Source organism: Mustela nigripes, chromosome 10, assembly GCF_022355385.1.
Source record: "Mustela nigripes isolate SB6536 chromosome 10, MUSNIG.SB6536, whole genome shotgun sequence".
NCBI classification, from domain to species: domain Eukaryota; kingdom Metazoa; phylum Chordata; class Mammalia; order Carnivora; family Mustelidae; genus Mustela; species Mustela nigripes.
Window position 1 is genome coordinate 52,809,020 of NC_081566.1, and position 21,633 is coordinate 52,830,652.

The 21,633-nt window shown below is 41.2% G+C and overlaps 1 protein-coding gene across 12 annotated transcripts in view; it reads right to left on the reverse strand.

The window, feature by feature from the left end:
- Nucleotides 1-21,633, reverse strand: part of ESRRG (estrogen related receptor gamma) — a 620,659-nt gene that overhangs the window by 32,040 nt on the left and 566,986 nt on the right. The window lies entirely within an intron of this gene.

Consider the following 21,633-nt stretch of genomic DNA (forward strand, 5'->3'; position numbering starts at 1 on the left):
TAATTTAAGAACAGAAACCCAAGCCAAAATGTAGACAGGGACAATAAAGTCCCATTCGTATAGCACGAAAACATTTGTAGCTCAAGCCAATTTTCATTTTGGAATGTAAGAATTCACATAGCCTACGAATTGGTAGAACTATTGTTTGCTTAACATGTTTCCAACAATACTATTTTTTTAAAAAATTAAGCATTGGTGTAGATCCTTTTAAATACCAAGTTCAATGGAAAAGGGCCATCTAGGAAGTTCATTGGACAACCATAAGTGCCACACTCCAGGGAGCATCTAGTTCAACTCTGCCTTTGGGATATCACAGCCACTTCACGGAGCTAATGCCCTCAGTCCTTATGATGGCATCAGCCTCATGCTGGCTCATTTCATGAATATGACCAGACATCCAGTCTGCAACATGGTTTCTCCAGGAGAAAAAGCCCGTCTGAGCGTCGGTCCAATTCAGACTGCAAGCTGGGACAGTGGATCATGCAGGGCAAGAAAGAAAAGTAGCAGGACCCATGGGGGCTGATTTTGAGATTGAAGACTGGCAAGGAGGGGGTTGTATGTGTGCATAACGGGGTGGGGGGGACGCCTATAAAAAAAAGATATATTACTGGTTTAAGTGGCATTACGTCTTTGGAAAGCACAGCGTGAAACACTTCACTGAGAGTACAAATTAAGAGTGAGAAAACCTGGTTTCAGTACAATGCTGGCTACTCACCTTGTGCTAGTTACCGAATTGCTCCATTTCCTTATCTACCAAACAAGGTTGCTCGACTGGACACATGAGTCCACAGCACATGCCAGACTGAACATTCTCTTATCTTTGGTGTTCTTTGTTTCGGGCAGGAGAAAGTGCGGATCTGAAACATACCTTTCCTGCACGAATGGACGGTCTCTCTGCCCGAATCCCTCTCTAGGCTCGACTGTATTTTATTCTGCCCATGTGATCTCACCTCCCATTTTTTTGAGAAATGAAGAATAATAGATATAAATGCCCTTGACCTGCTTCTCCTTTTCATCTATAACGGGACCAATTCCTAACGCCTTTCCACTTGTCTCTAAAGAAAAGGGATTGTTCTTTCTTCCCAAGGAAAGTCTTTACTATGTTCTCAATCCCATCTGTTCTGGCCACCTTGAAGATTTTTACCATTAATTTTCTGCTCAGCTGCTCTTCCTTTCTTGTGTTTACTAATCTCTCCTTCTCCTGAGTTCCTATTCCTTCATCCTTCTATTCTCATAAAATTTCCTCTCCTCACTGGTTCCTCAATAGCTAGCTTTCTATCTGTCTGTCTGTCTGTCTGCTGGTGTCTCTCCACTTCCCCCACCATCTCCCTGCTGGGGTTCACAACACAACAGTGCCCTCTCATTGCTCTGACCATTCATTTGCAGTCCACTGAGGTCTGGATCATGTCTCAGCCCCATCCCCACAACTACAGTCACCAACAATCACCTCATCACCCAATCCAATGACCTGTCCTTCAAATCCTATGGGTTCTTCTGCCTTTCCCTCTTCTCTGAAACACCTGTGCCCTGCCCACTCGCTGGGATCGTACCACATAGTTATCCTGGCTTCCCTGCTTTTGTGCCAATCCTTTCCGGGCAATACCTTCAAGAATTCTGCCTTGGCTTCTTCTCTTCTTCTGCTACTGCTCTCCCCACGTCTAGGGATATAAGAATCCTGGTTACAAGTACGCACTTATTTCCAGCTTCCTGAAAGCCTCAGAGAACTCATCTCAAAATATGTAAACCTGAACTCATTCTGTAACCCCCCAAAAAACATATTCCAATGCATTCCTCAGAGCATTGTCAAATACTCAACAAGACAGAGTCAGAATTTTTGTTACTTTCTTTGACTCTTCTCCAATGTCCCATTGCTTCTATGAAATATCCCTTAGTTGCACTTCTTATTTCCAGCCCCACTGCCTACCTCAGCCCTCCATGATCTTCTACCTGAACCCAACTCATGGTCGTCCCGACTTGGATCGGACCCCTCCTGGATCTAGATTACAGATCACCTGTACTAGGCTCCTCTGGATTTCTCTTTGTGAGGTGTACTGAATCCTACTGAAAATGGGTCCATTTTCCTTTCTCTATTTCTTGTTCGGAATGATGGGGCTGGTAAACATTTATACAATTCGTTCAGGGCTTACACTGTGCCAGGCGGCATGCTAAGCTCTTCCACGTACCATGTGTCCGTCATGCACCAGGCATGAGAGATACCCACGGGACAAAGCACTGGCAGGCGGAGAAAACAAATGAATAAAAATATAAAAGTAAAATTACAGTAGTGTTTTGGAAAAAGTCTCCACAAAATAGGGCAGAAAACAGGCACCAGGAAGGTGCTGGAGTTTTCATCAGGGCCATCCAGGAAAACCGCCCTAAGGCTGGATCCTGGGATCCAGAGATCTGAAGGTGGTGGGAGGGCGAGCCTGGCATCTCTGTGTGGAAAGGCACACAGGCAGAGGGAATGGCAAAGATCCACCTCCTGAAAGGCGCCTTCTTTTCGAGGTTCTGAGAATGGCGAAGAGGCCAGCGCGGTGGGAGGACAGAAGGAGATGGGGCTGGCCGCATCTTGTGGCGTGGACATGGCACAAAGGTTCATGAGTTTTTGCAAACTTTTGCAGCTTTTACTCTGAGAGAGATGCAAAGCCACTGGGGGTTTGAGCAAAGAGGAAACAGAATCTGACTTGCATTTTAAAAAGATGGCCAGGTGGGAGAGAGCAGCGAGGCACTATACGCATTTAATTCTCACTAAATCCTCACGGAGCATGTAGTCGTCTCTTTGCCATTTTACACAGAAGAAACTGAGGTGCAAACCCGCTCAAGGTCACATGGCTAGAAGTCCCAGCAGCATGATTTATACCCGCACCATCTGAGTCCAGAGCCTGTCATTTGACCACCGTGACACACGGTTCTCTTCCTATGTCCCAACCATGAACCACTCCTTCCCCAAACAGGCCACATGAGAGTGTACTTCTGTGCTTTTGAATTTCTCCAAGTCTGCTTGGGATGCCTTTCCCTTCCTCTCCACAGGGCGAGTGAAAACTATCCATCTATATTTGAAATATTTTTCTATAAGCATTTCTTTAATGAACCCTAGGGAGAGGGATACTCCTTCTCACCTGCTTTCTCCCCCACAACATTGCCCTATTTCCACGATGACATTGCCTTGGCACAGCTGAAGTCACTGCCTCTTCTACGATATCAAACCACTCATGCATCTTTGCATCCCCAGTGAGAGACAAACAGCAATTTTTGGCGAGCTATTTTGTACGTGTATGCCCCGTACGTGCAAGGTGTCAAGGACCTAACTGGTCATAATCCATGTTTAGGAAATCTAAAAAATAAGGAAATAAATAACTGACTGGTGGGAAGGGAAAGTGCTCAGAGCTTGCAGTGAGGTTGTGGCTGCTAACCCTCCTGCCCCTCACGGGTCCCACTCTCTGCTCTAAAGGTTGGAAATCAGAACACAGGGAAGAGTTCCCAATGCTGCCGCCCAGTTAGAGGTGACGCCGGCAGCTGAATAATTCCTCAAGGGGAACAGAGGATAAAGCCTGGGAAGCTGGATGAGTTTGAGAGTGAAAAAGGAGCAAATGCAGCCCCAAGTCCAAAAGGAACACACTAGAACCTTTGAAAAGGGCCCTCTCATCCTGTTGCCCAGTTTAACACCAAGCTACTGCTCCACATTCTTGGGTTTAATTCTCCAGCACGCCAGGCACCCAATTAACAGCAAAACCGTTTCAAGGTAACTTTGGAAAGCTAAATGCCATAGTGTGATCCTGTTACCAGGTGTTTAGTTAATGAGGTCCGTAAGAGCATAGGCTACAAGCCCAGGAAGCAGTTTTAAAAATTATCTTATTCGCAAGGCCCACTTAAAAGATGAGAAAGCTGACAGCCCTTAGGAAAACAAATTCCCCCATTGTGTTAGACGTTTCACATCAGTGAGCAATCACTCTGATCGATAACGGTGGGACTTAAACATTTGTTGTTACGATATATGTTCAAAGTGGATTTTGGTAAGTTTACTCACTTCCCATAATATATGTTCAACATTCCAAATATAGTATAGGAAACCATAGGATAACCATTCTAATTGCAGAAATAAAGTCTAACCTCAAATCTTTGGAGGGATTGCTCCTCAGATATAAGAAAGGATAGAGTCGGGGGAGGCTGGGTGGCTCAGTCGGGTAAGCAACCGACTCAGTTTCAGCTCAGATTGCGACCTCAGGGTCGTGAGATCAACCCCACCATGAGCTCCAAGTTAGGCAGGTCGTCTGCCTGAGATTCTCTCCCTCTCCCTCTCTTCCCCTCCCCCTGTGCATATATTCTCTCTCTCTCTCTCTTTCTCTCTCAAATAAATAAATAACTCTTTTTAAAAAGGTGGGGGAGGCGCCTGGGTGGCTCAGTGGGTTAAAGCTTCTGCCTTCGACGCAGGTCATGATCTCAGGGTCCTGGGACTAAGCCCTGCATCTGGCTCTCTGATCAGCGGGGAGCCTTCCCCCTCTCTCTCTGTCTGCCTCTCTGCTTACTTGTGGTCTCTCTCTCTCTGTAAAATAAATAAATAAAATCTTTAAAAAGGGGGGGGGGAGAAGAAAAGATATAGTCAACAGGGACATTTTTGGTCATGCCATATGAAATAATGGCTAAAATATGTTTGTTGACAATTTATTGAATGAATTTGTTTCACATATTTTACGTAAGCCTTTAAAAAAGAGAGTATATCCCTAATTTCATTTGAAAGTATAAAATTCCAATATGGTTGATCATTGACAATATTAATGCATAGGCGATTAAACAAAATGATACATCTGAGGGGCACGTGGGTGGCTCAGTGAGGTAAGCATCTGATTTTGGCTCAGGTCACAATCTCAGGGTTGTGGGATGGAGCCCCAGGACGGGCTGTGCTCAGAGGGGAGTCTGCTTAAGATCCTCTCTCTCCATCTCCCCCTTCACCTCCCTCCCTTAAAAAAATAAATAAATAAATAAATAAATAAAGATACATTTGAAACTCTCGGACAGTCAGTGGCCCTCTTCTTTCCCACCCTGCCCTGTCTCCAGGGCATTCTATTCCAACTAGTTGAGCATCCTTACTATTCCTGGCATATTCAAGCACACTCTTGCCTCAGGACATTTGCACATTCAGTCTCTCCTATGCATATTTTCTGTCTCCTCTACTAGAGTTTGAACTCCACAAGGGTAGGGATTTTTTTTTTTTTTTGGTCACTTTTGATCACTGCTACATCACCAGTGTTTAGCAGAGCCTCACACAGAATATGTGTTTTATAAAATACTTGAATATATGAATTTAAGGAAGAACATCAATATGCTTAGCACAAATTCATATGGCAAATTGTACAGGTTTTTAATGGAACGTGTTCAAAATGCATTAGTTTCTATTCCCATTTCAGGGCAAAGGAAGACCAATTAACTCAATTTGAGATTTGAGAAATACATACCAAATTTTTATTTCCAAAATATTTCTTCAATCTGCCCTCTAAAGAGCAGTAGTTTAAAAGTGTTATTTTAAGTTTTAATTAGGTTGGAAGAATACATAAAGTAAAATTAGAAACAAGAAAAAAATACCATAATTGAATAAAGAAATTCAAAATAGAATGCATTTTCCCTTCTCTAAGCATTTCAGGATATATTATCTGGCCACATTGCATGTAGAATTGATGTACTTTCCTAATTTCACTTTATCATAGAACTAAAAAAGAGGCAGCCTTATAAGCCTTCTCTCTTATTAACACAACCCACAGAATACTGTGGGGTGCCTGGGTGGCTCAGTGGGTTAAGCCTTTGCCTTCGACTCAGGTCATGATCTCAGGGTCCTGGAATCAAGCCCCGCATCAGGCTCTCTGCTCAGCGGGGAGCCTGCTTCCCCCTCTGTCTGCCTGCCTCTCTGCCTACTTGTGATCTCTCTCTTTGTCAAATAAATAAATAAAATCTTAAAAAAAAAAAAAGAATTCAGATACTCCAATTCTCATGTTCTCAAGAATCTCAGCAAAGCCAGTGGATTCAATGATTCATATCTAATGAAGTGGGGACCAACTTCCCTATTCTATGCAGAGAAAAATTTTATAGATGATATATTACACATATTTTTCCTTTATTACATATTTTTAATCAGAACAAAAAGGTGTGATATCAGACTCATAAGTGAAGCCTGCAACTGAAGCTGACACAAGGCTAGGGAAAGGACTTTATTTCTCGAATGGTGTATTTTTTTTTTACCACGAAGTAGGCACTCCAATAAATATTCATTAAATATATAAGCTCACAAGAGCACGTTGCCTATATCACTCAATATCCTGTTTGAAATAATAGTGTGTTTTCAAACTTTCCATTTGTGAGTTCAATTTTAATAAAAATAAAACAGTCACAGGTAACTTGGCACTTACAAGTTAACAGGAAAATGCAGATCCAATGGCGCTACACGCTAACCTCAGTTTCAGTTTTCTAGGATCAAGGCCTAGAAGGTGCTTGAGCAACTGAACTACGGGACAAACAATAGCTAGAAATAAAGACTAATTCAAAGCCAATTATATCTCAATAAGAACCTTTCTTTTTCTGGAGCTTTGACTAAGGTTATGTTCCTTAGAGTAAGGTCTGTTGTGCTTGATTAGGATTTTTTGCTACTTAAAATTCAACGGTTGAATTATTTCTTAAAAAAAAGAAAGAAAGAAAGAAAGAAAGAAAGAAAGAAAGAAAAAAGCCATCAAAGAATTTGCGTTTTCATTCCTATTGAAAACCGGCAGTTTTTCGAGAGGTTCCTTTATAACCCAGGAAGATGACATTTACTCATGTGGTAAGGAGACAGGGATTCTCTTTTGAGGCAGGCAGCACTAATAAGAAAGATATGGTTCAATGTCCTAGGTATTCTTCCAAGTTTTATTAATTAGGTGGCAAGCCTACTTTCCCACTGGAATAGAGCAAGGTATTTATTAACACTTCAGCCCACAAATAGAACAAATGTACAGCAAAGGAGGTAATTATTAAATACACCGATCCCTTTATCAACTTGGCAGGGACAACCCAAAAGACGGTTTCTGATTATGATCTTTTTCATGATATTTTAATTGTGCTTCTTAACCTGCTAAATTAAAAACTACAGGGCAATCTCACTTAGATCACAGACAAAGGAGATCATATCAATTTGCAACAAAATGTAGGAATGCTCCTATCTGCTTTAATTACACCAAGAGTTTAACAGGCAAATTCAATAGGACCACAGAAGGATTGAGAGCTAAATGTTATCTCTTAGCCAACGGCATTATCATCTCCCGTATGTTGTTACACATTATGGAGTGTGAACTTCTGTTTAATAATAAGTTTGGGAAATAATGATATTTAAGTGAAGGAGACTTGTTGTGAGTCTGCTGGGTTATTTCTGTGATCAGCTACCTTATATTCCCTGGCCGTAAGTTTAAGTTCTGGGACTGGAAGATAAGCTCTGAGTTCTCCTGTCTCTCAAGCCAAGTCAAGATATGGATTTCAAATATGCTTTTTTTAAAAATTTTACTTTATTCTATGTCTGTAATCCATTTTAGACCAAAATCCTGCCAGAATCTCTTAGCCAAACCTGTAGCTTTTCTCAAGCAGTCCAGTCCATTTATCTTTACCCTAAAACCCATCATACCAAACCTTCTCGGGATTCCTGAGCATCATTACAGACCAGGCTCCTGGGAGTGTCAACAACCAAGTTTGGGGTTTTTAAATTTTTTTCCTTTCCATCCATAGCTTTGGGAGCCTCACCCAGGCCCATTTCCTGGTAACAAATTTACGTAAAACATGCTCTTTTTTTTTTTTAATTTTTTATTCTTTATAAACATATATTTTTATCCCCAGGGGTACATAAAACATGCTCTTTTGGGAGTCTTCAAGAGCTGGATATACTCTACATTGCATGATTTTACTATGTGTGTTTTGTTGGAGGTGGGGAGCCGGGAGTTTTCTGATTCTACTACTAATCCTGGTTGGTCGATTCCTAGTTTTTCTACGCTACTTGCAAAGGAAATCCCTTCTCATGCTCACATCCCACTGATGTTCATTTTCCTTCCTCTTTCTGGTCCTATTTCTTATCTCTGCCCAGAAGTGAGACTTCTTATTTAATCACCTCTGTAAGATTCAAGCTCTTTACTCAAGGAATGAAATGATGCACTTCTTTTTGATTCCTTATGAAGTAGTCCTTAGCACAAACATCTGGGACATTTCTTTGAGAACTCTACTAATCCCCGGAAGCTCTAAAAAAGTCAGCAAATAACTTTCTTGAGCCTCAAGGCTGCAAAACCATCCTGGCAATCCCGGTTTATATCACATGAGCATTCCAGCAAGCTTCTAATTTTGTTCTATTATTTCAATACTAAAGTCTAATTGTAGCTTCTTGGAGACTTACTGCTAAAATTCTGGGTTGGAGATGCATGCACTTCAATATGTATTACTACCATTATATCATTTGTGTCCATTGCCTATCAAAACTATGATTATTTAGTGGCTATGATTACTGGGTAGGCTCAGGTGGTTAAGCAACTGTCTTTGGCTCAGGTCATGATCCTGGAGGCCCAGGACCGAGTCTGGCATAGGGCCCCTTGCTTGGTGGGCAGTCTCCTCCAACTTACCCTCCCCTGCCTCATGCTTTCTCTCTCTCACTCTTTCTTTCTCAAATAAATAAATAAAATTTAAAAAAAACTATGATTACATTTGCAGTATTTTCTCTCAGTTTATGAACAAAAATATAGTGCTCACCGTCCATTGAACAGTATTTTTACACCATTCCAAAATTTGTAGCATTCCATTCACACTTAACATCATAGTGACAAGTGAAGTCACTTGTGTATCTTTTGAAGAGATAGAGCCATTCAGGGGCACCTGGGTGCCTCAGTGGGTTAAGCCTCTGCCTTCCGCTCAGGTCATGCATGATCTCAGGGTCCTGGGATCGAGCACCACATCGGGCTCTCTGCTCAGCAGGGAGCCTGTTTCCTCCTCTCTCTCTGCCTGCCTCTCTGCCTGCTTGTGATCCCTGTCTGTCAAATAAATAAATAAAATCTTAAAAAAAAAAAGAGAGAGAGAGAGAGAGACAGAGAGCCATTTAAATCCAACTCTTGATTTTGGTTCAAGTCATGATCTTGGGGTCCTGGGATTGAGCCCTGCATTGGGTTCTGTGCTCAGCCCGGAATCTGCTTGAGAATTTTCTCACTCCCCCTCCTTCTGCCCCCTTTCACTCTCTCTCTAAAATAAATAAATTTAAAAAAAAAATAGAGCACAGAAGTTGTCATTTTTGTGTTTATGTTCAGTATATGTGAAGATGAATAAAATCTTGAAAAATTGTTTCAAATGTCAAAATAACAGAAACTTGATCATTTGAATTTAAATATCTTGTAAAATGTGAACAGCAATTACCCAAGCAATACCATTCAGGAGATGGATATGCATACAGGGTCAACTGTGAATTTGGAGAAAATCACTTCATCTTTGGGTCTTGGTTCCCTGATCTGAACAAAATGAGAGGGTGAGTATAACAACCTCATAGGGATGTTGTAGGTGTCAAATGCAAGTAAGGATCAAATTTATTGGGAATCCTGTTGTAACCTGAGCATCCCTAGGCAAATGACAACCATTGTCATTATTATCATCTCACTGATAGTCATACTGATTCAGACTTGGAAAGGATGGTGGCATCTCACGTAGGCAAATTTCATTCTCTAAAACTCCAAAATATTTCTAAAGATTTCAGCTATTTTTGATGGAGTCCTTTAAAATGATTACGTATTTCTCAGTCCTCTTAAACTATGTCTATTAAATACATATTTAATTTTCCTGATGACTCAGGACTGTTGGATCATCCAAATTGCGCTGAGCTGCCCTGAGAGGGGCTTGAGGAAGTGGGGCTGCCTAAACCCACGTTACACAGCCTCCCATTCTAGGCTTCCAGGAACCCGACCTGCAGTTCACAGTTTCGCATGCAGACTCTTACTTTCTACCGCTGTCCTCCCTGGGAGTCCCCTGGGCATCAGTCTCTCCTCAGAGTTGTTGTGCTAGAAGAGTAAGCTAGCTGGAATGGTTCAAAGGAGTGTAAGTAGCCCTATGGCTGAGGGACTTCACAATTATGGTAAGTTTGGAGGCTACCCAGAATTATTTTTTCTGTTTTCTTTTTCATTTATGCTCTAGGGTGCTCGAAAGTTGACATATTATCCCTAAAGTGAAGAGAAACTGAGTTGAAAGATAGTGACATAAAATGTATTGATATGGAAGTTCTGTGTAAAAATCTGGTTATTATGCTTCATCGGGTTTTCCTCTTAAATGATTGGAGTTTAAGAATTAGAAAATGCCAAAAGCATTGAATTATCTAGCCTCATACAGGTTTATGAATAATTACCAAAGTATTTATGCAATGTAGCAATGTTTTTCACATACAATGACTTTATATAAACTTTATACAACTCATTGACTAACTTGTGACATATCCATCGCAGCTCACCAATTCTAAGCATGTCCAGACTAATATTAACATCTTTAGAATTATTCTAATGCTATCTGTATAATCTCATATAAAAGATCTGTCAAAAATTCAAATGTCTTTAAATATACATAGCATCTACCTGAGTGCTTAGAACATTTATCAGTTAATGTTTATAAATTTTTATAAACATTATTTACATCCAAATAACTAAGAAAATGTTTCTGTTTGATGAATAAATACATATTTATATATCTGTTAAAATGCATATTGCTTACTCGATGTGCTACAACGGCTCCTTTCTCTCCATTATATGTGAATATGTAATTAGTCCCATAATAAATATCTCCTATGAAATTTCCAAGAAAGCTCTTAATTCAAATGTGCCACAGTCACTTTTCAGAGTTCACTAACCTTCCTTCCGTTTTATTTTTAAATACCAAAGATAAAACTTACAGCTTGGCCACAAAGTGCTGGAGCAAATGCACCTTGGCTGCCCAATAAATATTTATTGATCTGGTTGATGAAGGTGGCTTGTGAAGAAGGCCTTCTCTTCAGTAATAAAGCTACCATATTTATTTATGTATGCATTTATAAGATTTGCAAAACTGAATACTAAACTCACAAACCTTACGAAGATGAGAGTTTACGACAGGTTTCTCAGCACTGCTGACATTTTAGGCTGAATAAGTCTTTGTTGGGGAGCAGGGGAGGGGGTCTTGCACTGTGAGGCACAGAATGACGGAATAATGCAGCCTCCCAGGCCTGCCAGGCCTCCACCCACCAGATGCTGCTCCTTCCCTGCTGCCTTCCTGACTACAACCACCAAAATGTCTCCAGCCATCACCAAATGTTCCCTGTGAGGCAAAATGACCCCTGGGTGAGAAACACCACTTAGGGGCAAAGAAAGACATTTTTTCTTCCTAAATGAATGACTAGTTGTTGAGAATGATGGTATCGAAAATAGCTAGTCTTGGGGCGCCTGGGTGGCTCAATGGGTTAGGGCCTCTGGCCGGGTCATGATCCCGGCATCCTGGGATGGAGCCCCGCATCGGGTTCTCTGCTCAGCGGGGAGCCTGCTTTCTCTTCTCTCTCTGCCTGCCTCTCTGACTACTTGTGATCTCTGTCTGTCAAATGAATGAATAGAATCTTTGAAAAAAAAAAAAAAAAGAAAGAAACAAAATAGCTAGTCTTGGTCTCTGTAGCATCTTCCCTCACCTAATCACACACCGACTTGAAGAAACATTCCTCGATTTGTGAAACTTGTCCCTGCGCAAAATTTCCATCTGTCATGGCAATACCAGGCCCACTTCTTCGGAATGTGACCCACCCAGGGAGCCAGACTTGGTTTAATACTCTGTTGTTGCCATCCTGAAATTCTTAATAATTTTTTACCAGTGGATTCTGCGTTTTCATTTTGCACTGGACCCCACCAATTATGTAGCCAGTCCTGCAACGACCATCATATCAATGTGATTGGGACACACCAATGAATTCTAAGTTCTGCCATGCCAGCAAAAGGTTTTAAGACCCCCTTGTGCTCAACAAAAAATCAAGTTGGAACTTTAAAACAAAAGAACTAGTCCATATCAGGAATTTGTGTTAGCACTGTAAATAAAAATCAAGGTTTGGAATCCAATACATCTGAATTTAAATCTCATCTCCTCTGCTGTACTAGCTTTGGGAGCTTGGGCAAGTTGTTTTGATTCCTCTGAGATCTAATTTTCTCAGTTATAAAGTGATGTCAGAGGCAACTCACAGTCGTAGGGCTGATCCGAAGAATAAATGAGATGAGGTACATAAAACAGTGAGCACTGGACTTGGTACCCAGCCAGTGCTCAACGAACAGAGCTCCATAACAATGATGCAGCTGCCCAAATCCATCCTGGATTGGGATGAGAGAATCAAACTCAACCTTGAGAGCACCATCGGACAGTTTTGGAAGGGAGATTTACAGAGTTCAAAGTATTAGTCCCCTACATTGACTCATACTTACCCAATATTTTCCAATCACCATTGACTCAAAAAGGGATCAGCTCTAAGATCTAAAAAGATGCTCTCCGGTGCTTGAAACCTGGCCCTGAATGTACATGCCCAGGTCCGAACGTCCAGAGGAACACAGCCGAAGGGGACGGCATGGGCTCGCCCGCTGAGCTCTGCCCGAAGTCGATGGTGCAAGCGTGTGTGTTAATCCATTTCATACATTAAAGATGTAAATTTTATTCTTCGAGCTGAAAGCCAGGTGATTAATTCTCATAGCATAGTGATCAATTGGTGCAGATGCTCCACCTGTATTAATGTTTGTTTTTGTGCGCATTAGTCGCAGGAGCACACCAATAACACAGGTGTCTGACACAGAGCTGCACGACATTCCCTCTAGCCGGCAAACATCGAGAGCCGTAGTTAGGTTGCACGTAGCACTGCCAATTTTTTCAATTAGACCCATTATTGATTTGATGAAAAAGCAAATTAAACATACCATGGTGGTATGTAAATCGGTTAGAGAGAGCAGAAGGTTCTGGTACAAAGCTTCAAAGGCGTGAGCTGTATGGCTTTCATCAGCTGCAGCTCAAAGGGGTTCCTGGCAAGTGCTGCCGTGGATGGGGTTCCTTGAGCTACACAGGCTGGCTGGCGCAACCACCACCTGGAAAGACCGGAGCCGCATTTAAAAAACCCACCGCAGCTTTACAGAAAGGAGAGGAAGGCTGGGAATCTATGAACTGTGAGAGGATAGGGTGACGGAGGTGCAGAAGCAGCCTAACATTGTTTTCATAAGGTGACGGTGCATTGTGCCTGCCCACGTGCCTGGCCAGCAGGCACACATGCGACGTGTTGAAGAGGCTGAGTGTGCCGATGGGAAGCTCTTCTGACCGCCACCTCAAGCAATTGGGTGTTTCCAGAGTCTAACTTTGAAGCCCCTGGCCTTTTTTTTTTTTACCCAAATCTAAGCCAACCCCTGTATTACAATTTCTTAAAATCTGAAAGAATGTTCTTCATTTTTCAATGAATGGTGTTCCTCCGGACTGCTAACAAATGGGGCAGAGGTATTGAACACGGGGCTGTTTAACCTACACTATTGGTTTCACCAGCAGAAGGAAGCTAAGGCTTAACTAAAACATCTAAACACCACTAATCTAAATCTGTCTTCCCCGGATTTCTACACAGAAGGCCTTTGAGGCTTTAGGAAACCTGTGATTCCTCAAGTTGGAGTGGAGTAACTGCTTGTTTGTTTTTATTCCCCAATAGATTGTGACTATACCTATATGGTTTACTTTTATATCCCTCCCCCTAGCAGAGTGATTAGGTTAGGGTAAAGTACCCAACACTTTTAAAACAAATTAGTAATACTGTCAAAAATTTGACTTTAGGGCGCCTTGGTGGTTCAGCTGGTTAAGCATCCGCCTTGGGCTCAGGTCATAATCCCAGGGTCTTGGGACCCCAATGGGTCCCTGCTTGGTGGGGGGCTTGCTTCTTCCTCTCCCCTTGCTCCTTCCCTCTGCTCATGCTCTCACTTTCTCTGTCAAATAAATGAATAAAATCTTAAAAAAAAAAAGAAATGTAATTTTATCAATTTTAAATAATGGATTTTATTAAATAATACTCCGGAGTTTGCTTTTCTCACTGCAAATAAGAGACTCTAGCGAGCCAGAGGGTTGGCTTTGCCAAATCTTGAGCTCTAAGCTTTAACTATAAAGAGTATGATAAATCTGTCAAGACAAACTGGAATCAGTCAATGATGACTGGAAGTGCTACCGAAATAAAGAGGCAGGTACGTTCTTCACGTCCTACTTAGCAACTTACACTGGAGAAGGCAAGGAACCTTTGCCGAGAAGAAAGCAAAAGAACAGAAGTGATGTCAGTCACTAGGTGAGGCTAAGGTAAAAAACAAAAATCAAAGGAAGAAGTATTGCAAATTTTAAATATCAAATCAATGATTTAAAAGGGCTCTTTGTACTAGAATTCAGAAAAAAAGAAACAGACAAGAGGTGTTATTGGAAAAGGATAGAAAAGCACGAATATTGACGGTACTGAGATAAACGGAGCCAAGAGAGGTGGGGAGGATCCTGCACGTGTGAGAAGTCAGTGCCTGTGAATGAATGAATGGGTGAGTGAATGAATGAATGAACAGGCCGTCATCACCGTTCATTGGAAGATACTGAGTTGCGAAGCGTAATTTGGGAAAAGGCATTCAGATCAGTGACTCAAGCCAAACAATTTCATTTCTCATCTTCTGAATTATAACATTTTTTTTATATCTGTCAACATTGCAGCATTGTGCCAAAAATTAACACCCACTCTCTTCCCTGGCCGAATCAGGGCGCTGAGAACGTGCACAACCTCACAGAGGATGGCTTAAGTGAAAAGAATATATTGCCCAAACAGAGAAGCTCTAAAAGCATAAAACTCAGAAAGGGAAAAGTTTTTGCTCCGTTCCCACCCCGAGAGAGACTTTTCTGTCAAAATAGATGAAGACGGGATAGAGCCTCGGAAGAGTTCTTGGGTGTGTTTGTTTTCCTTTATTTTTACGTTTGTGAGTTCATTTTCTTTTTAATAGAAAATCCAGGAGATTGGAGCTGGCACTGCCAGGGGTTTCTGATGGGAGAGACATATGTCTCCTGTCCTCTTGGCATCTGACTGCAACAGCCACGTGGAAGTCAGTTCAAGTCCTTACATCAAAGTTTGCTTGCCATTGTAGGGACGTTGTTAGAAGTTGAAAAAAAGCGATGTCCATTTGAAGCTCGTCTGTGAACTTTGCATGAACTGCTAGGAATAATGTAGTGTGATGACAAGCCAGTTATACCTTCCACTAAATTTGCTGTCTGGAATGAACTGAAATAGTGTTTGGTTTGTGTAATTACGTCCATCTATCTTTATATTCCAGCGGCATATCGCAAATTGAAAATACTAAAAATTGACTGTTGGTTCTGATATTTAATGATTGCCAAAGACAAGACGATGATTTATTGGTTACTTACCGATGTGACACATTTGCATCTTATTAGACGGAGATTACTATTCCTTAAAATGCGGACGAGGCCTGATCATGTCTGATGGATTGATTTGATTTGCAAATGTAATCAAACTAATAAGAGGGAAAAAATGAGCAATAATGCCTTGTTTTTCAACTGGCAATCACTCCCCTGCCAACAAGGCTGATATCCCTGACTAAGCAGCCTTTACACAGTCTTCCTGTCGCCTCAAATAAACAAAGGGATGCGAAGAGCTTGATAAGAGGATAACAAGCCAAGTGTGGATGCAACATGGAGCCCACACCTCCGCATCGTGCTGCCGCAGACGGGAACAAAAGTTAACGGCAGGAGATGCAACACGACCTCAATCATCCTGAGCGGAGCTCCGGCCCGAAATCAGCTCCATATTCCCAGATGATGTCAAGGGAGATGAAGAACCCTTTCTCAAAGCAAAAACACGGCCACCCTCCCTAATGCAGCAGGCAGGGCTCTTTCCATAAAGACACTCCACTCCTGAGGTAGTTTGGCCATTTAAAATCTAAATGCGTTCAGAACAACGCCACCTATATAGTTGGAAAACGGTAGAAGAATCCTTTCGGGGAGCCACTGGCCCTCAGTGTCGTCCACAGGGTGCCACCGATGCAGAACCCAGGGACAGAGAGCTGTGGAGGGGAAGACACTGAAATACAGGGCCAGGAGGCATGGCTGCCATCTGGCTTAGCTCATTCTCAAAACATTTCTTCAGAACTCTTGAGCATGTGTGACAGAAAAATATAAACTATGATCCTGAATGAGTTGCAAAGCAACACTCTTGAAAGAAAAATCCGAAAGGAAAAAAAAAAAATTCAAAAGAGGTTTTGATAGGAGATCAAATCTGCCTCATAGTCATACGAGAATGACAAAGACAGACTCCCAAGACTCCCAACTATGGTATCAGGCCAATCAGCTAGCAAGGAGGCCTCCAACATAGATGGTTTTGTTCAGTGCACATGTGAATAAGTATTAGTCTGTTATAAAAATATATTACACACACTATTTTTGTTGGGCAACTGAATATTACAAAGAGTTCAGGGGAAAGTTGAACTGAATTTACAGAGCTTATTACCACATTCGGATATCCCAAATATTATCAGAGTTGATATTCTGAAGATAACATATCACCCATTCTCAGCCCATATAAAATTTATTCAACCATACAGTCACATTATAGTCAGATTCAAATTAAATAATAATTCTATTCTAAAAAAGTCAAAGTACCTTGGAAGTTCGTGTTAAAGTTTTATGGCGATTATAGAGATGCTCAAACCTGAAACCCTCACTGAGTGTAACAGGTCAGATAACTACCCACATCAATGAGCCCCTGTGGATTATCCACAAGTGAATTTTAACCCAACGTTATATACTGATCTGTCAGAGATGTTGTTTTCAAAGATGGCATCAGTATTTATAGAGAAGTATATTCAAAGATGCTTTATAAAGAAGGCCCACCTACGTATTCATGGTATTTTATCCTTATGCTCTTAAGATACTCCACTGAGCAACCTTGAGCCACTCTGGCCTGTGGGACATGCTTTCCCTCCTCCAGCTTCAGTTAGGGATTTTTCTCTACTGTATCCCCCTGGGTGCTATAGAAGTATTACCAGCCATACCTATATATTAATAATCCTTCAGAAAGGTGTTTGCTCTGATATATTCAAGATATTATACCCAGGTTTTATTAAAGAATAACAAAAGATAGGTGTATTGCTTCTAATTTGGAGTATTCACTTTAAAAATATATCACAAGAACTCTTCCGTAACATTTTCACAGCTAATCTATTTTCGAGAAATGTATGTCCAAATAAATACACGTAAATGTATTACATTATGTAATATAATGTGGTATAATGTAGAAGAGACATAAAGTCAAGATGATAACTGCTAATACTTAATATTCTGTATAAAGATGCATATTTTTTTCTAAAAACTGGTAGTGACAATGACAGATATCAGTAATGCCCAACTGGAAACTAAAAGACTTGAGTTTTAGTCCCAACTCTGTCACTGACTAGCTTTGTTACTCTTGGTAACTCATTCAGTTTTCCTGGTCATAAGTGTCTTTATCCAAGAGTGAATTTGTATGTAAAGGCATTTAACATTCACTGAACACTTACAATTAAAAGCAAGGGATAGGATTAGGCACTTTACAAATATTAACCCACAGAATCGTCCTAGCAACCTATAAAGTTGGCCTTATTACTCCATCCTATGCATAAACACCTAGAGTTCGTGGTATGCAGCAAAATCAGAATTTGAATCATGGTCTCCAACCCCAAAGAGGGCACACCGCCCACTACAGTCTAGTAAATGAAATGCAATTAAAATGCAAAGTTTGACCAAATGATCTCTAAGGTCCACTGTGGTACTGTCATCCCATAATTAATTTTGGGGGGAAAGAGGTCTCTCTCCAATATTATTCAGTATTCTGATTTTTTTTTTTAAAGTGTGTCACAAAGATTCCTCCTGGCATGTTCCTGAATAAACAAGCGTATTTTTAAAACCCTGGGTAAAGTCTATCATGAAACCATTTACTGCAAAAAAACAGCCACTCACAGAAATAAATCTGGAGTGTTACCAACAATTACTCTGTGTTTTTACACAAAAGGCTAATCTGAGTAACACACGGAGGTCAAAGAACCTTCGGGAATGTACTCCTCTCTCAGGTGTGTGGATCTGTGTTGAAGATACCCTGCCACTGGGCTCTGCCGCGACACAGAAAATCACAAGCATAAGTACAGATGGACCTTTTTTTTTCTTTTTTCCATAAAGTGCTGACCACATTGGGAGGAGCCAGTCTTTCCATGATCTCCCAGCTGCTCCTTCTCTGGTCTCCCTCCTCAGCCGAGGCCACCATGTGCCCGAGCACAAACGTGCTGACTGGCTGAGGGGCCCCGCACTTCAGGTAATTAATCCTTTCCTAATGTAGGTTAAGCAGATGTGAAGCCTCCTTCACACAGAGACGAGGGAGCCGCTCTTTGGAGACACCCCTGGAGTGATAGTATTTATTAATTGGGCTCCGATGACTCCGAAACCAGACGTGCGAGGGTGCTGACCTGGACATCCAGTCACCCTCTCGCTTCGTCTGAATCCAGCTGAAGAAACCGGTCCTTTCCCTTTCTTGAGCTAATATTAACAATTTGCAGTCAGGGCTTAATGCCCATTTCTGGCAACGGAAATATGATTTCTGTACTGGAAGCAAAATTTTGTGGTTCGTAGAGACTGGCAAAATTTGGGGATTAATTAAGTTGACTACGACTCTCAGAATTACCAAGGGGTGATATTTATCCACTAGATCCTCCTCTTTAACTAAATAACATGTACTAGCACTTTTTAATTCGTATACTAATACTGCCCTGCACCATAAGATATATCCACATACGAAATGTAAGCTAACATTCCTTTAATGTGGACTTTGTGTATTTTGTACATCATTCCTGACTCGCTGGAGGGAAGAAATAACGTGGCAAAAATAAATAAAAAATAAAAGTTGTGGATTGCTTCAGAGAAAAAAATAGTAGTGTTTTTTTCTGGGAAAAAGAAAACTTTTCTTAAGAAAAATATCAGGGTATTTAGAAACAAATGGAGGTAGTTTCTGTTGATCATACAGCATAAACTTCTTAGCAATTTTGGTCAGTTAAAGTGATTTTGGCAGGTTAGATAGGTTCTTCTAATTGGATTCTTCTAATTACATAAGAGTCATTTATGATGTTTGGAAGTGGGAACTGGGGAGGAAGCAACTTGATTTTAGGGAAACCACACGCCTACGGTCAGATCAGCGACACTGTTAAGGCATCTGATGTGTAAAATGCCACTGATATGAAGAGCTGGGGTCACTCTTTAAAATAAATTTATTTTTAAAATAAATTTCTTTAAAATAAATTTAACCTCGGGGTGCCTGGATGGCTCAGTCAGTTAAGCATCTGACTCTTAATTTCGGTTCAGGTCATGATCTCAGTGTTCTGGGATGGAGCCCCGAACGCTGGGCTCTCTGGCCTGCGGGGAGTCTGCTGGTCTCCTTCTCTCGGCCCCCACCCCACTTCTTCCTCTCTTTCTCAAATAAACATTTAAAATAATAAATTAGACTTAAAGAAAATGAAAGGAAAGAGAATAATAATAGAGAGCTGAAGGGAGAGCCCCTTGCCTACGCGGACCCCAACTTCAGTTAATAATAGTCCCAGTGAACAGGAAAGAGGTCAGTGAGCACTGGATTCCAGCCACAGATTTCACCCTCCCCTTCTCCTTTCTCTGCTCTGATGATCCCTCCACAGAATGGAGCCAGCAGTCTATTAGATCGCAGTATCAAACAAATATTTCCTGAAATGCCTCACACCTTCCATTCCTCCCCAAGTGCTCCTGGTGAGCTCAGCCCAACTTCCCTTCCTTTGCTTCAACCAGCTCTGCTTCCTTTTACCCATCAAAACCACCCTTGGTATCTTGAACCTGATGGTTCCTTACTCACTGAACCTTGGTCTGACAAGGCAGGAGGTTGGCTTAGTCACATAAAAGAACACAGCCAAAGCTGACGTTCTTGGGAAAAAGGCATACAGAAGTGCAAAGCTGCATGGCTTTTCTCTACTGAGACTGTGATCCAAAATTTTTTCAAATTCTCCTTATGGTGACGAAGTATTTTTTTTATAAAACACACACACACACACACAAAACTACAAAGTACTAGCACTTTCGAGTTTACTATTCTATTTTGTATTGGATTATTCTTGAATATTTCTTTTCCAAGGTAATTAGGTTACCTCCCCACTTTCATAAACTAATTTTGATACAAACGATCCTGGATCACATAGCTATTTTTATCTACAAAATATAATGTCTTGTACCAGAAACTCTCGAGTTGAGCTGAGTAATACTTACACCCTCCTTCAAAAAGAAAACTCAGCAGTTAAATTTTTTGAAGACATCACTTCTCTCCGTGTTTAAAAAGTGCTTTTAAATTACTCTGCATTCTATAGAAAACTGTTTCTCTGATGCTTGAAGTCTCCAGCTGCCACACAATTTATATCTCTTTCTTCTGCTCTTTGTTTTTCAGCCATTTTCCCTGAATGTCAAAGTCAATTTAGTGCATTTCACTTTGCTGAATAAATCAGAGGCGAAATCCTTGCTAAAAGTGAAAATTTGATTTGCTAAAAGGAGCTTAGGGCAACTATTAATCAATATATCCAGAGTGTCAAAGCCAAGGCCAGGATAGACATGCATTCATTTGGAGATTGGCTGAGGCAGATAAAGGGGGACGCAGGGGAAAATGTGCAACCGGCCCCCAGAAGGCAGGGGGGAAGAGAGAAACAAAACATACTGGCGTCATGTTCTGCTCTTCTCCCTCAAATTCTTGTTGTAAAGGTAGAAAAAGATATTTTGATGAAGCATTTAAGCACATATGAATTATACTAATTATAGCAGCTTTCATATAACAATTTCCTCCCAATACACAAAAGTCTTTCTTAACTCATCAAGTAGCCTCGAGAAGAATCTACCAGTCAGAAGTAACAGCTCCAAGATCAGAATTCCAGAACGGAAAGAGTTGGGCCAAGTCTACAGGATGTCAATATTTTGATAATCTTCAGAGAGACTACAAGTTATTTCAGGTTTCTGAAAGATCGTGACATATAGTTAACCAAATGACTGGACTCCACCTATCACCTCATCGCTCAAAAGTTTGACAATTACCGAGAACTTGCCTGCAAGTGGGGTCCTATTTTAGGACATAGTTCATACAGAAATCTTTAACGCTCAGAAATCTAACACTGTTGTTTTCAAAAGTACACAGAGTAATCTTTCTCTATGGAAGTTCATTCAAGGTTCTGATTTTAGTCTTTTCAAAATGCAGTTTTAATGACGTCACTGAGTTAAAAATGTTAATTGCTTCCATTGCTTTCAGTATAAAATGCTATTTCCTTTGCAAGAAACTCTAGGTTTTTCATGATGGGATCCTCGGCCATGGACCTCCCATGCCGCTCTGTCCACGCTTCCATGTGACTGTGGGTGAGAGCACCATCACAGCCCCCATCATGGAGTCCGAGCTGTCCGTTCATCTCACCGAATCACCCACGACACTGGGAGGGTCGACAAAGCAGATGCTGTGCTGTATTCATACTCCTGTGAGTATCCTTTGTGCACAATGCCTGGCACAGAGCTGACTAAATGCCAGAAGGAAGGAAGGAA